Genomic DNA, 11,864 nt, shown 5'->3' on the forward strand with positions numbered 1-11,864 from the left:
AGAATGAGTTATTAACTTCAAACTTTCTGCACAATCACTCAAAGAGTTGAACTGCATGTGCATGTAAGGAGAGCTGTATAACTCATCTCCTTCTACTATAGGCCATGAACTTATCAATCACCCCTGCTGTGGACACTTTCTGGAGGTCCAAGATCCGTATACTCCACGACCGCTGGACTAAGTGTGTAAATGTAGGAGAGGACTATGTTGAAAAATAAATGTGCTAGATTTTCTAAAATTGACTCCTACCTTAGGCCACAAATTTATCAATCACTCCTCTTAAGTTCTTTGTCCCTTTTTTCTTTGCTTAGTTTTGAAACCATCTTTTGTAAGTGAAGATGTGAAGATGTTCCTTTGTAGGAATCTCTAGTTAATATTTTTTTTGGATTTTGGCTTTGTCAGGTACACTCCCCTGGACCACATCTCTCCCAGTTGACTGGGATCCTCTACCTGTACCTTGCTTGCTAAGGAATCCAGTAAAGCCTTGTTGGGTATTTTCCACTAATTTTGCATTACTTTTCTCTGCAATTGAGTTGACCACTATTCTGAAAGAGGAAAGTTAAAGTTGAAGAAGTTACATAGTTAGCTATGACCATCATTCTTCTAAACTCATGTCAATACAGGTCCTTCAACGCAATCCCTCCTCCTAGACTGGGGTTGGGCAGAGAGAGATGGGGTAGAGAAAGACTGTCGGGGCAGTTAAGTCTGGGATGAGGGTTTGTTGGGAAGTGTGTGTCAAAATCCAGAAATATATACTATGAGGGGCTAGAGGGCTTTCCATCATGAATAGCGTTCTGGCTAATTTTTTAGATAAGACCAAAGCTGAACTTTCTCTGTAACTGTAACACCCTATTTGGCATTCTATTACCAATTTCCCTTATGCTACCTTGATGTACTATTGTGATAAAATGGTCTGTATGAATGGCATATGAAACAAAATGTTTCACTGCACATCATTGTATAAATCGCAGAGAGGAGGTGCAGCAGCTAACAGACTGGTGCAGAGCCAACAACCTATCTCTGAATGTGATCAAAACAAAAGAGATAGTTGTTGACTTCAGGAGACCACTCTCCGCTGAACATTGATGGCTCCTCCCTTGAGATCGTTAAGAGCACCAAATTTCTTGGTGTTCACCTGGTGGAGAATCTCACCTGGTCCCTCAAAACCAGCTTCATTGTGTACATCCTCAAATCTTTCCCTCGAGCCACCTTGTAATCTGTCCCCATGCAGAGCTCAGATTAGAGTGCCTGCTTTAGAATTCTCTGCAGGCATGCAAACAATGTGGACTTGTTCAGAATGGTTGCAGATGTTGACCTGGTAGAGGACACTGATGCTGGTTTACTCATCATCCACTACCCCAAAAACAGTCGTATGTTACAGTCAGATACAATGGCCAAAGTAAGTCAAATCATTAATTGCTTGTAAGAATAAATATGTACTTATCCACAAATCTGTGGGCCCTTATTTTATCTCACTTTCATTTATATTTTACCTTACGATGAGAAGATTTTGAAAACATCGTGTCTCGCATTTACCTTGCAAATTATATCTTCAAAAAACTCAAACTTTTCAAATATGATTCCCTTCTTATGAAATTATGTTAACTGCAAAATCATATAAATTTCTAAGTAATCTTATCAATTCTTAGAAATAGATTCCACCACTTTTCTTGCAAACTGCTGTCTAGCCTACTCTTTACTCGGATATTAACAGAGCGAAAGGAAAAATACACAATTAGAATAACCTCTCGCACCACTAACTCGCTATGCTCACCAATACGTTTTGTTTGTACTCTGATTGTTTACCCCAAAGAGGCTTTTGTAGATCTAAAGAGGGTTGAATAGAAAGGCTTTTAACTCATGAGCACAATGATCAAAGAATAGGTGCAGACAACTGGATAAAACGAAATGTAGGTGGCAATTAGTTTTCCTTAGCACAGTTTTATCCAGTCCCAAAGAACGCTGTAGGAGGAGGAGGAGTTACATGAGGCATGCACAAAGCAGAAACCTTGCAGATTCACAGAAGATACATAGAAAGGGCCATGGGGGATGTGAGAATTAAGATGACAAAACAGTTTGAGAACAACAACAAAAGACATTAGCTGAATTGATTTCAGTATTATTCATGATTTCAAAGTATGAGCAATGACGTGAAACTGGTTTTACGACAGGGACTGGGGCACAAGGTGGGGCAAGTGAGGTCATACTCAACCCCCACCACAACCACCTTTTCCCAATTGTTACTTGTTAGTTTGATCTGTGTAACTTTTTCATAACATTTAAATAAACGTCCTGTGCTGTCTTCAGGACGGGGATTATAGTGGACATCATCTTATCTGCCATCTTAACCAGATTCATCTCCAATGGCTGCAAGGGATGAAATCGGATAGTTAAAAACTAAGCGATAAATTAGCTATCCATGACTCTCAATAGAGACATAAGTGGGATTTTTAATTTGACCCTTTTTGGAGGGTCTGTGTGTGAGACTTTTGGACTCGATAAAAGCAGCAGATTGGAAATTAATTCCACTGACCTTTAAAAGCATGCAGCAGCCAAAAGGAATCACACCAAATTGGGAGAGAAATTGGGTAAAGATTAGATCTGCGAATAGCAAACTTTGCAGCAATTTCAGGAGCAGTGAAAAACAAATACTGCAAGAAAACCAAACAAAAAAAGAGCTAAAATAGCTGAGAAGCAATTAGAGAAAGACTTTGGGATTTTTCCTCATAGACAGATATTCGAAGACATGTTACATGGGCCAAACGGGAAGATGTGCCAGTTGCATTGAGTGCTTTCCAGTGCAATAGACCAAGCATGAAAAGACAGCTACAAAACAAAATTCTGTTCCATACAGTAGAGAGAAATTACTCCTTGCAGGAAGTCTAAATGGTGTTTCTGTTGGAGTCAAGGTATGTTATGTAGGACTAGATGTTAATATCCCTTATCAGCACTCCTGAGACATGCTGCCTAGACACTGTGGGGTAGCCAGGTGAGAGGTGGCATCTTCTGGGTTATCAAGTGGGTGGCCTCTTTCCTCAGTGTTTCGCTGATAGGCCCACGACACCTCCAGAGGGTTCAGCAGTGAATCCCAGCATCCCGGGCTCACCCCCTAGATGCCATTCACTCACTTGGGGGCCCAGATGGAATCCTTCCTCTTCATCCAGAGCCACTGACTACTCTTTTCAGCAGATCTGGAGAGGTCTTTGACTGCTTATCGGTGTGTCTTCTCTCACACTCCCAACTCCCGGAGTAGCTTTGATGTTGATGTGGCTACAAATCCTCTGCAGCCTGCTTCATTGCTGCACATCGACTGCAAGCTCAGCGTACCTCAGCTTCTTGTGCTCGTAGGCCTCCTCCACTGCATCCTCCCAGGGCACTGTCAGCTCGATGATGTAAACAAGATGGAGTGAGGCCGACCATAGCACAAGGTCTGGCCTGAGGTTGGTTTCCGCAATTTCAGTTGGGAAGCAGAGCCTCTGGCCTACGTCTGCCACCATCTTCCAATCACGTGCCCCGCCTGGCGGCCCAGTGTCAGGTCTTGATGTGGTCTAGCCGCATGGTGTCTGGTCTTAATGTGGCCTAGCCACCCAGTGTCTGGTCTTGATGTGGTCTAACTGCCCGGTGTCTGGTCTTGATGTGGTGATTCAGTCTTGACCCTCGCCTTTCCGGACAAATGCTGTAAATGAAGGGGGAGGGAGAGCATTAACGCTCGTCTGCTGACTTTCCAGCACTGCTGCAAGACACCGTAGCACTTGGTTGTGCCACCAGGTGTATTGGCCTTGAGTGAGGCTGGTCTTGCAGCTCACCAGAATGGGCTTTAGTGTTGTTGAAGTCGGGCAGAGGGAGCACATGGGGTCCTCTCCATACTGAGGCTGAGGTTCACGGGAGATGGCAAGACATTTGTGAGCAGCCCTGATGGTGAAGCTCACTCTGAATGTCTGCATGTCCCACAACTCTCTCCAGGAGATCTTTCCTTTCTCCACTCCCTCCCATCTCATCATTTGCCCTTGCCTTGCCTGAGCGACGGCCTTTGCTCACCTTGCCGCCTCCTCCTGCCAACGTATTTCCTGCGTCTCTGAGACGGAGCAGCCTCTTTCCAGGCTGGTGTACTGTCCCTGAGGCCAAGACAGCTCCTCCCTTGCTGCACTTGTCCCACGATATCCCCGTGATTGAGTGCCGCCTTTGCTTGCTCGGTTGCTTCTGATGGAGTCCATCTCCTCCCAGTATCCAGGATGAGGGCAGCTTGTGCTACAAACGGATCATCCGCCCCTGTTAGCATCATGTCCAGTCTTACTTTGGCGCACTGGTACTCCTCTGAAAGACTAGAAATGGGTAGCTCTAGGGCTCCTTTGCTGTAGTGCCCTGTGCTGCTGAGGCACCTGGGAAGACCAAGCCACCTCTTTACGTATGAGCTGATCAGTCTCTCCAGCTTTTCCACCTTTGAAACTGGAACTTCATACAAGGTTAGTGGCCACATGATGCATGGAAGGAGCCCAAATCGCATACACCAGAGTTTTTGCTTGCCAGGGAGCGTGGTTCTGTCGATGCTCTCGAGGCCACTGACGGCCTCCTTCCTGAGCTGATCTACTTGCTCTGTGTCTTTGAGGGATGCATTATACTACTGACCTAGGCGCTTCACAGGCTTCTCGAAAACTGTTGAAATCGTCTCATTGGCCATGAAGCATTGATCTACCAGCTTCCCCTTGATGATGGAGATGCTTCTGGACTTGCTCGGCTTCATCTTCAGCCAAACCTGCTCGTTACTCTCTTGAAGTTTTCTCAACAGGCGTACAGTACAAGCCTTGGCTGTGGTGAGTGTTGTGAGATCGTCCACGTATGCTCTGATTGGCAGCAGCTTCAGTCCAGTTCTTAGACGCTGTCCTCCAACCACCCATCGAGATGATCTAATGACCACCTCCATGGCCATGGTGAAGGCTAGCGGAGAGATGGTACAAACGGCCATGACTCCCACTTCCAGATGTTGCCACGTTGTGGTGTAGTCTGATGTTCTCAAACATAGCTGCACATCCTGGAAGTAGGCCTTAACAAAGCTTGTGAGGGCCACTGGGATCCTGAAGAAGTCGAAAGCAGTCCAGAGGAGTTTATGAAGGACTGAGCCGAAGGCATTGGCGAGGTCCCGGAACACCACGTGAAGATCTGTTCCCTCCTTCCTGGTGACCTGGATCTGATGCCAGATGGCGCAAGCATGTTCCAGAGAAGCCTGAGATCCCTGCATACAGTAGAAGCAAAAATTCAAGGTACAGTGTTGAATGTGATGAACAAAGCTGATACTATTGATGACTCCTCCAAAATACTTAAAAACATGAACAGGCTTGCAAAGTAGGCTATGAATGACAAATTAAATTTAGAACAGCATTGAGAAGTATGTATCATTTTATTAAGAGGAATAATATTAGTAAAGGGGAAAAACTAAAGAAATTAAGGAGCCTAAAATCCCCAAAATTCCCTGGATCTGATAGTCTGCTTTCTAAAAGAGGCAGTTGCAGAGAAAGTGGATGTATCAGTGGTGATTCTAGACCTTAAGGCCATAAGGTATAGGAACAAAATTAGGCCATTTTGCCCATTGAGTCTTCTCCACCATTTCATCGTGGCTGATCCATTCTCCCTCACACTCACAAACTGTTGCCTTCTTTCCATACCCCTTCATGCCCTGACCAATCACGAATCTATCCTTCTCTGGAATTCCCTGAATTCTGGAACAGCCCCAATAAATTATAACATAACAGATAGAGCACTGCTATTAGGGGAAGAAAGGAGACAGAACATAATGAACTATAAACCTTATAGACCTGCTAGGAGTTAGCAAGAAATGTGGTGACATCTAATATTAAAAATTGAGTTTAGATGATTTTATTAGAAGGAAATCATATTTTAAAGCTTAAAGATACTTAGCAATATAACGGAGTGTAGATGGGAGGCCCTAGTGGATGTAGTACATCTGGACTTTCAAAAAACAAATGTCATAAAGTAGGATATAATTAAGTGCTAGATAAATTAAGAGCCCACAGTTTTGCAGGGAAAATATTAGCATGAATAGTACATTTATAGTAGGTCAAATTAAATAGAATAAATAGGTCATTTTCAATACTTACGATACAAAAATCAGGGCCAGGCTTCAGCTGAATAGAAGACTATGTGCAAATTGTGCAATATGCTAATAAGTGGAAAAGTGAGCTTGAGAGGAATAAAAAAAATGATATGAAGAAGAAGGTGGCAGATGGAATATCATGTGAGAAAATATGTGGTCTTTCATGGGACTAAAAAGCCGTAAATGTCCAGAGCATGATAATCTGCAACACTAAGAGAGGCAATGACAACACAAGAAAATAGCAGCAGGAGGAGGCCACCTGGTCCCTTAAGCCTGCCTTGCAATTCAATCCGATCATGGCTGATCTGCCCCAGGTCTCATACCTTCTTCTGTACCCATTCTTCAACTTTCAAAACTGCATGTACTTCCTCTTTAATAATCTATTCTCCACAACAATCTGGGGCAGAGAGTTCAGGACATTCATTAACCTTCTTCATTTGCACCCTTCTAATTTCTACAGATTATGGAATGGTTCCTGCGGATTTGGAGAAATATGATTCCCTCAATGGATGTCAGGTCAAATGGTCTTTCTTTTCTCTCCACTTCTTTCCGAAGCAGTATGTTTACATCTGCTAATTCAGCAAAGGAATTAGACAAAATCTGTATGGATTTATGACAGGAAAATTGTGTTGTACAAACCTACTGATGGTTTTTGAGGATGTAACTGGTTGAAAAGATAAGCGAGAAGTTGCTGATGTGGTGTGTTTGGGTTTTCAAAAGACCTTTGGTAAGTCTAATATGTAAAATTAAAGAAGGAGGGTTCAGAAATAGTACAGTGATGTGGACTGAAAATTGGTTGGCAAACAGGTAAATGGGACATAGCCTAATTCATCACTAAAAAGCACTCCCTGCTATTGAGCACTTCTACAAAGAGCATAGTCACAAGAAGGCACCATCTGCCATTGAGAACCTCCCCACCATCTAGGCCATGCTCTTTTCTCACTGCTGACATTGGGAAGAAGCCTTAGGTCCCATACCAACAGGTTCAGGAACAGTTCAACTGAGTCTCCTATAGCAGCATGGATAATAAAGTGAACTTTGAATAAACAGGCTTATTTGAGGTGGCTGACAACAAACAGAAGGACTGCAGTTACTCACAATGTATAACAATAATTTAATGAAGGAAGCATAATGCTTCTAAGTTTGCCAACAACATGAAACTGTGTGGGAATGTGAGTTGTGAGGATTAAACAAAAGCAGAGTATTATGTAAATTGCAAGTTGGTTGACTGGGCAAATTCTAGCAGATGCAATATAATGTGAATAAATAAAGGTAACCACTTGCCTATCAAGAAAAAACAAAAGGAAGAGAAATATTATAGATTGGGAAATATCAATATACAAAAAAGTAATTGGTGTCTTTTTTTGCTAATCACTAGAAACAAGTATCCAAGTGCACCAACCGGTTAAGAGGGTAAATAGAATGTTGAATTCCATTGTAAGATGTTTTGAGAGCTCGAATAAGGATGCCTTGCTATAATTACACATGCCATAGTGAAACACACTGGGAGCATTGGCATTTGATAACTGGTTAGTCAAGTCAAGTCAAGTTTATTGTCATTTCGACCATAGACTGCTGGTACAGTACACAGCAAAAACAAAACAATGTTCCTCCAGGACCCTGGTGCTACATGAAACAACACAAAACTACACTAGACTACGTGAGACAGCTCAAGGCTACACTAGACTATGCAAAACAACATAAAAACTGTACTAGACTACAGACCTATACAGGACTGCATAAAGTGCACAAAACAGTGCAGGGCAGTACAATAATTAATAAACAAGACAATAGGCACAGCAGAAGACAAATTACAATATAATAATAAATGATCTAGATGTCAGTCTAGACTCTGAGTATTGAGGAGTCTGATGGCTTGGGGGAAGAAACTGTTGTACAGTCTGATCTTGACAGCCCGAATGCTTCGGTACCTTTTGCCAGATGGCAGGCGGGAGAAGAGCTTGTGTGAGGGGTGCATGATATGAAGATATGGATCATGCCTGCTTGGAACTCCTGGCCCACGTCCAAGTTGAAATTTATTGTCATCCGACTGGACGCATATGCAATCAAAGGAAATGATGGTGTGTACACAATCCATACATCACACACAGCAGATAAAACAAAAATACTACTATAAATAAGTTAACAAAATATAATAATTCAAATGTAAGTGAAGTACACACTTACATGTGAACAGTAAAAAGACCAATAAGCAGTAAAGTGCTCACAAGGCCTCCATGGTAGTAAGGTAATCAAAGAGATTGTGTGATGGGTGGTAGGATCCATAACAATGCTTGGGCCCTTCGTAGACAATGCTCCGTGTATGTCACAAATAGGGGGGAGTGGATGATCGCAGTGCTCCTGTTGGCGGACATTACTATCCCCTAATAGGTCTTTCAGACCAATGCTTTGCAGCTTCCATACCACACCATGATGCAGCTAGACAGAACTTGTTGTAAAGTGGACAGGAGTATTCAGGGTTGCTGTTATGTTGAGAGCATTCATCCATGCTTTAGGGGGGCCCATTAAGTGTTATAATTGGTGGAAGAACATACCATTTCATAGGCAATTTGCATGGTCTCTCCACCAAGCATCTCCTGCCCTATCTATGGAAGAGCCTGCACTTCTCTATTGGCCTCATCAGTCATCTCTGAATCCACAAAACAAGTGGCGCAGCAGTGTAGTGGTTAGCACAAAGATGTACTGGTTGGTAGGTTGATTGGTCATTGCAAGTTGTCCTGCAATTAGGCCAGGATTAACATTGTGGATTGCTGGGAGGCACGGCTGAATCTCAATATATACATAAATAACCCCCAGGAAGCAAATCATCCTCAGCCCGAGTGATTGACCAGGAAGCAGGGAGATGTTGCATTGACTGCTTCATTCACCATTCTCCTTTGAAGCTTCCTTGCATCAGTTCCCATCCCTTTAAACAATTTAAGCATCTTAATTTGATGGATACTGACTGAAACTGTGTTGTGCTACTTGCTGAAATAATTATCATTAACGTGCATGATCCAGAATGGAAGCAATTTCATTCACACAATCTCTTTGAAGGCAGGTTGAATGAACACTTGGTTAAATCAGAGATGTATGAGTTGATAAACTACCGCTTTTCTAGACAAGTAAAGCTGCAAATATAACTTATCATTGCTTAATATTAAAAAGGGAGATCGTGAAAACTTGACTTCAGTCCTTAATTTTCCAAATTCTCCTTTAAGTAATCTTTCTCCGCTTGATTATCTGCTCAGCAAACTGTTTCCATATGGCTAGTCCTTTGTCAATGGCTCTTTTTATTTCTGAATGGCCATACTTACAAATAGGTCAAATGTCTTATAATGTGGTGGGTGTGTTTTTGTTTTGATTAGTGAGATAGTCTCATGAAATGCTTATTTTTAATAATGTTGGAAAAAACAACATCAAAGCAAGCACATTAGCATGTTGAGAGCTCACCAACACAGTGCACATTTAATCAAATCCTTTGTGGCAAAAAGATCAAAAGGTTCAAAACCCTGAATTTCAGTATATAAACATTAATCAATGAACCCATCTGGGGACACTTCCAATTCTGATCTTGGGAAGGACTGACCTTTGCCCTTTCTCGATGTTGTCTCCAAAGACACATATGCTCCAGGGACAAGGGAAAGTAACTTAGAAGCAAGAGCCAAGGCTGAAGTCTGGTGATAGAAGGTGGTGGAAACATCAAAAGATGACCCGTTGAACTTGGAGGCAGGGTGTGCTGGAAGGTGAAGGCCAGGGTACCTGCATTCGTGCTCTGTCTGAGAGGAGTGGAAGTGAGAACTGGAGGGCAAGAAATAAATGTGAAAAGATCAAGAGCTCTGTTAACTGTTGGCAAGGGGAAGACATGGCTTAGGAGGATGGAAATACCATGAATCAAAGGAACTAGAAGAATGGAAGGGAGTTTCTAAATCATGAAGGGCAATAGAGGTAGTTGGTGAGCCTTTTGGACCTTCTGCGTGGAGAGAAGAAGTATATAGTTTCCCTGATCCACACCTTTCACCCACTAACTCCTAAATTTACTGGATAATTCTTTACAGTTTCTACCATCTCTAATGAGATTCCAACTCCATGCACACCTGCTCCTTATATTTCAGCATTTTAAAGAGGCCATTCCATTTATAGCTCCCTTTACCATTGCTTGTGTGAACTTACGATTCTTCTGCTTACACCACTATTGCATGTAACCAAAAGGAGATACAACACATGTCACAAAACAAAAGACTCTTTTCTCTCCCGCTCTAATTCAAAACTCAAAGTAAATTTATTATCCAGGTGTCACCTTTGAGATACATATGCCAACCCTGAGATTCATTTCCTTGTGGGCAATCACAGTGAAGAAGCGTGTATACACCCCTGACATTACATTGAATTGAATTGACTTTATTTCTTACATCCTTCACATATGTGAGGAGTAAATATCTTTATGTTATGTCTCCGTCTAAATATGCAATGTGCAATTTATAATAAATAGTATGTACAGTAAGGTATACAACTGAACAGTCAATATACCTTAGAAATACAATTGTGTCAGCGTGAATTAATCAGTCCGATGGCCTTTTGGAAGAAGCTCTCTCAGAGCCTGTTGGTCCTGGTTTTAACATTGTGGTACCATTTCCCGGATGGTAACAGCTGGGACAGTTTGTGGTTGGGATGACTTGGTCCCCAATGATCCTTCAGACGCTTTTTACACACCTGTCGCTGTAAATGTCCTGAATAGTGGGAAGTTCACACCTACAGATGTGCCGGGCTGTCCGCACCACTCTCTGCAGAGTCCTGTGATTGAGTGAAGTACAGTTCCCATACCAGGCAGTGATACAGCCAGTCAGGATACTCTCAGTTGTGCCCTTGTAGAAAGGAGTTGGGAACTCATGCTGAATTTCTTCAACCTTCTGAGATGAAAGAGGCACTGTTGTGCTTTTTTCACCAAACAGCCGGTACGTACAGACCACGTGAGGTCCTCGGTGATGTGTATGCTGAGGAACTTGAAGCTGTTCACCCTCTCAAACCCAGATCCATTGTTATCAATAGGGGTTAGCCTGTCTCCATTTCTCCTGTAGTCCACAGCCAGCTCCTTTGTTTTTGCGACATTGAGGGAGAGGTTGTTTGCTTGACACCACTGTGTCAGGGTGATGACTTTGTCTCCGTAGGCTGCCTTGTTATTGTTTGAGAATAGGCCAATCAGTGTTGTGTCATCAGCAAATTTAATTAGCAAATTGGAATTGTGGGTGGCGACACAGTCATGGGTGTACAGACGATAAAGGAGGGGGCTTAGGACATAGTCCTGGGGGGCTCCTGTGTTGAGTGGCAGATGTGAGTGAGCCCACTCTTACCACCTGCCAGTGATCTGACAGGAAAGTCCAGGATCCAGCTGCACAAGACAGGGTGAAAGCCGAGGTCTCTTTTAGCCGTAAGTCTCCATCCATACTATTTGCCCAGAGAGTTTTCTCATGCCATTACCCTTGGGAGTCTACTTCCCAGATAACACCTTGCTGGGTCACCGCGAGTCTACAGATGCTACACCCAAACTATATCAGGCGATTTCAATCATGTCAACTTGGATGTGATTTGCCCACTTACACACAGTGTGCAGACTGTCAAACCAGAGGAAGTAAGGCAGTGGATCACTATATGAAAATATTAAAGACCCATATAGTGCCAGAGCCCTTCCCTCTCTTGGCAGATCAGATCATAACCAGGTGTACCTCCAGCCCTTCTATAAGCCTCTGGTCCAGCA

At 42.9% G+C, this 11,864-nt stretch overlaps 1 protein-coding gene across 6 annotated transcripts in view; it reads left to right on the forward strand.

The window, feature by feature from the left end:
* Positions 1 to 11,864, forward strand: part of LOC132406825 (uncharacterized protein K02A2.6-like) — a 70,570-nt gene that overhangs the window by 22,333 nt on the left and 36,373 nt on the right. The gene's annotated exons all lie outside the window — the stretch shown is intronic.

Source organism: Hypanus sabinus, chromosome 17 (genome assembly GCF_030144855.1).
Source record: "Hypanus sabinus isolate sHypSab1 chromosome 17, sHypSab1.hap1, whole genome shotgun sequence".
Classification (NCBI taxonomy): Eukaryota; Metazoa; Chordata; class Chondrichthyes; order Myliobatiformes; family Dasyatidae; genus Hypanus; species Hypanus sabinus.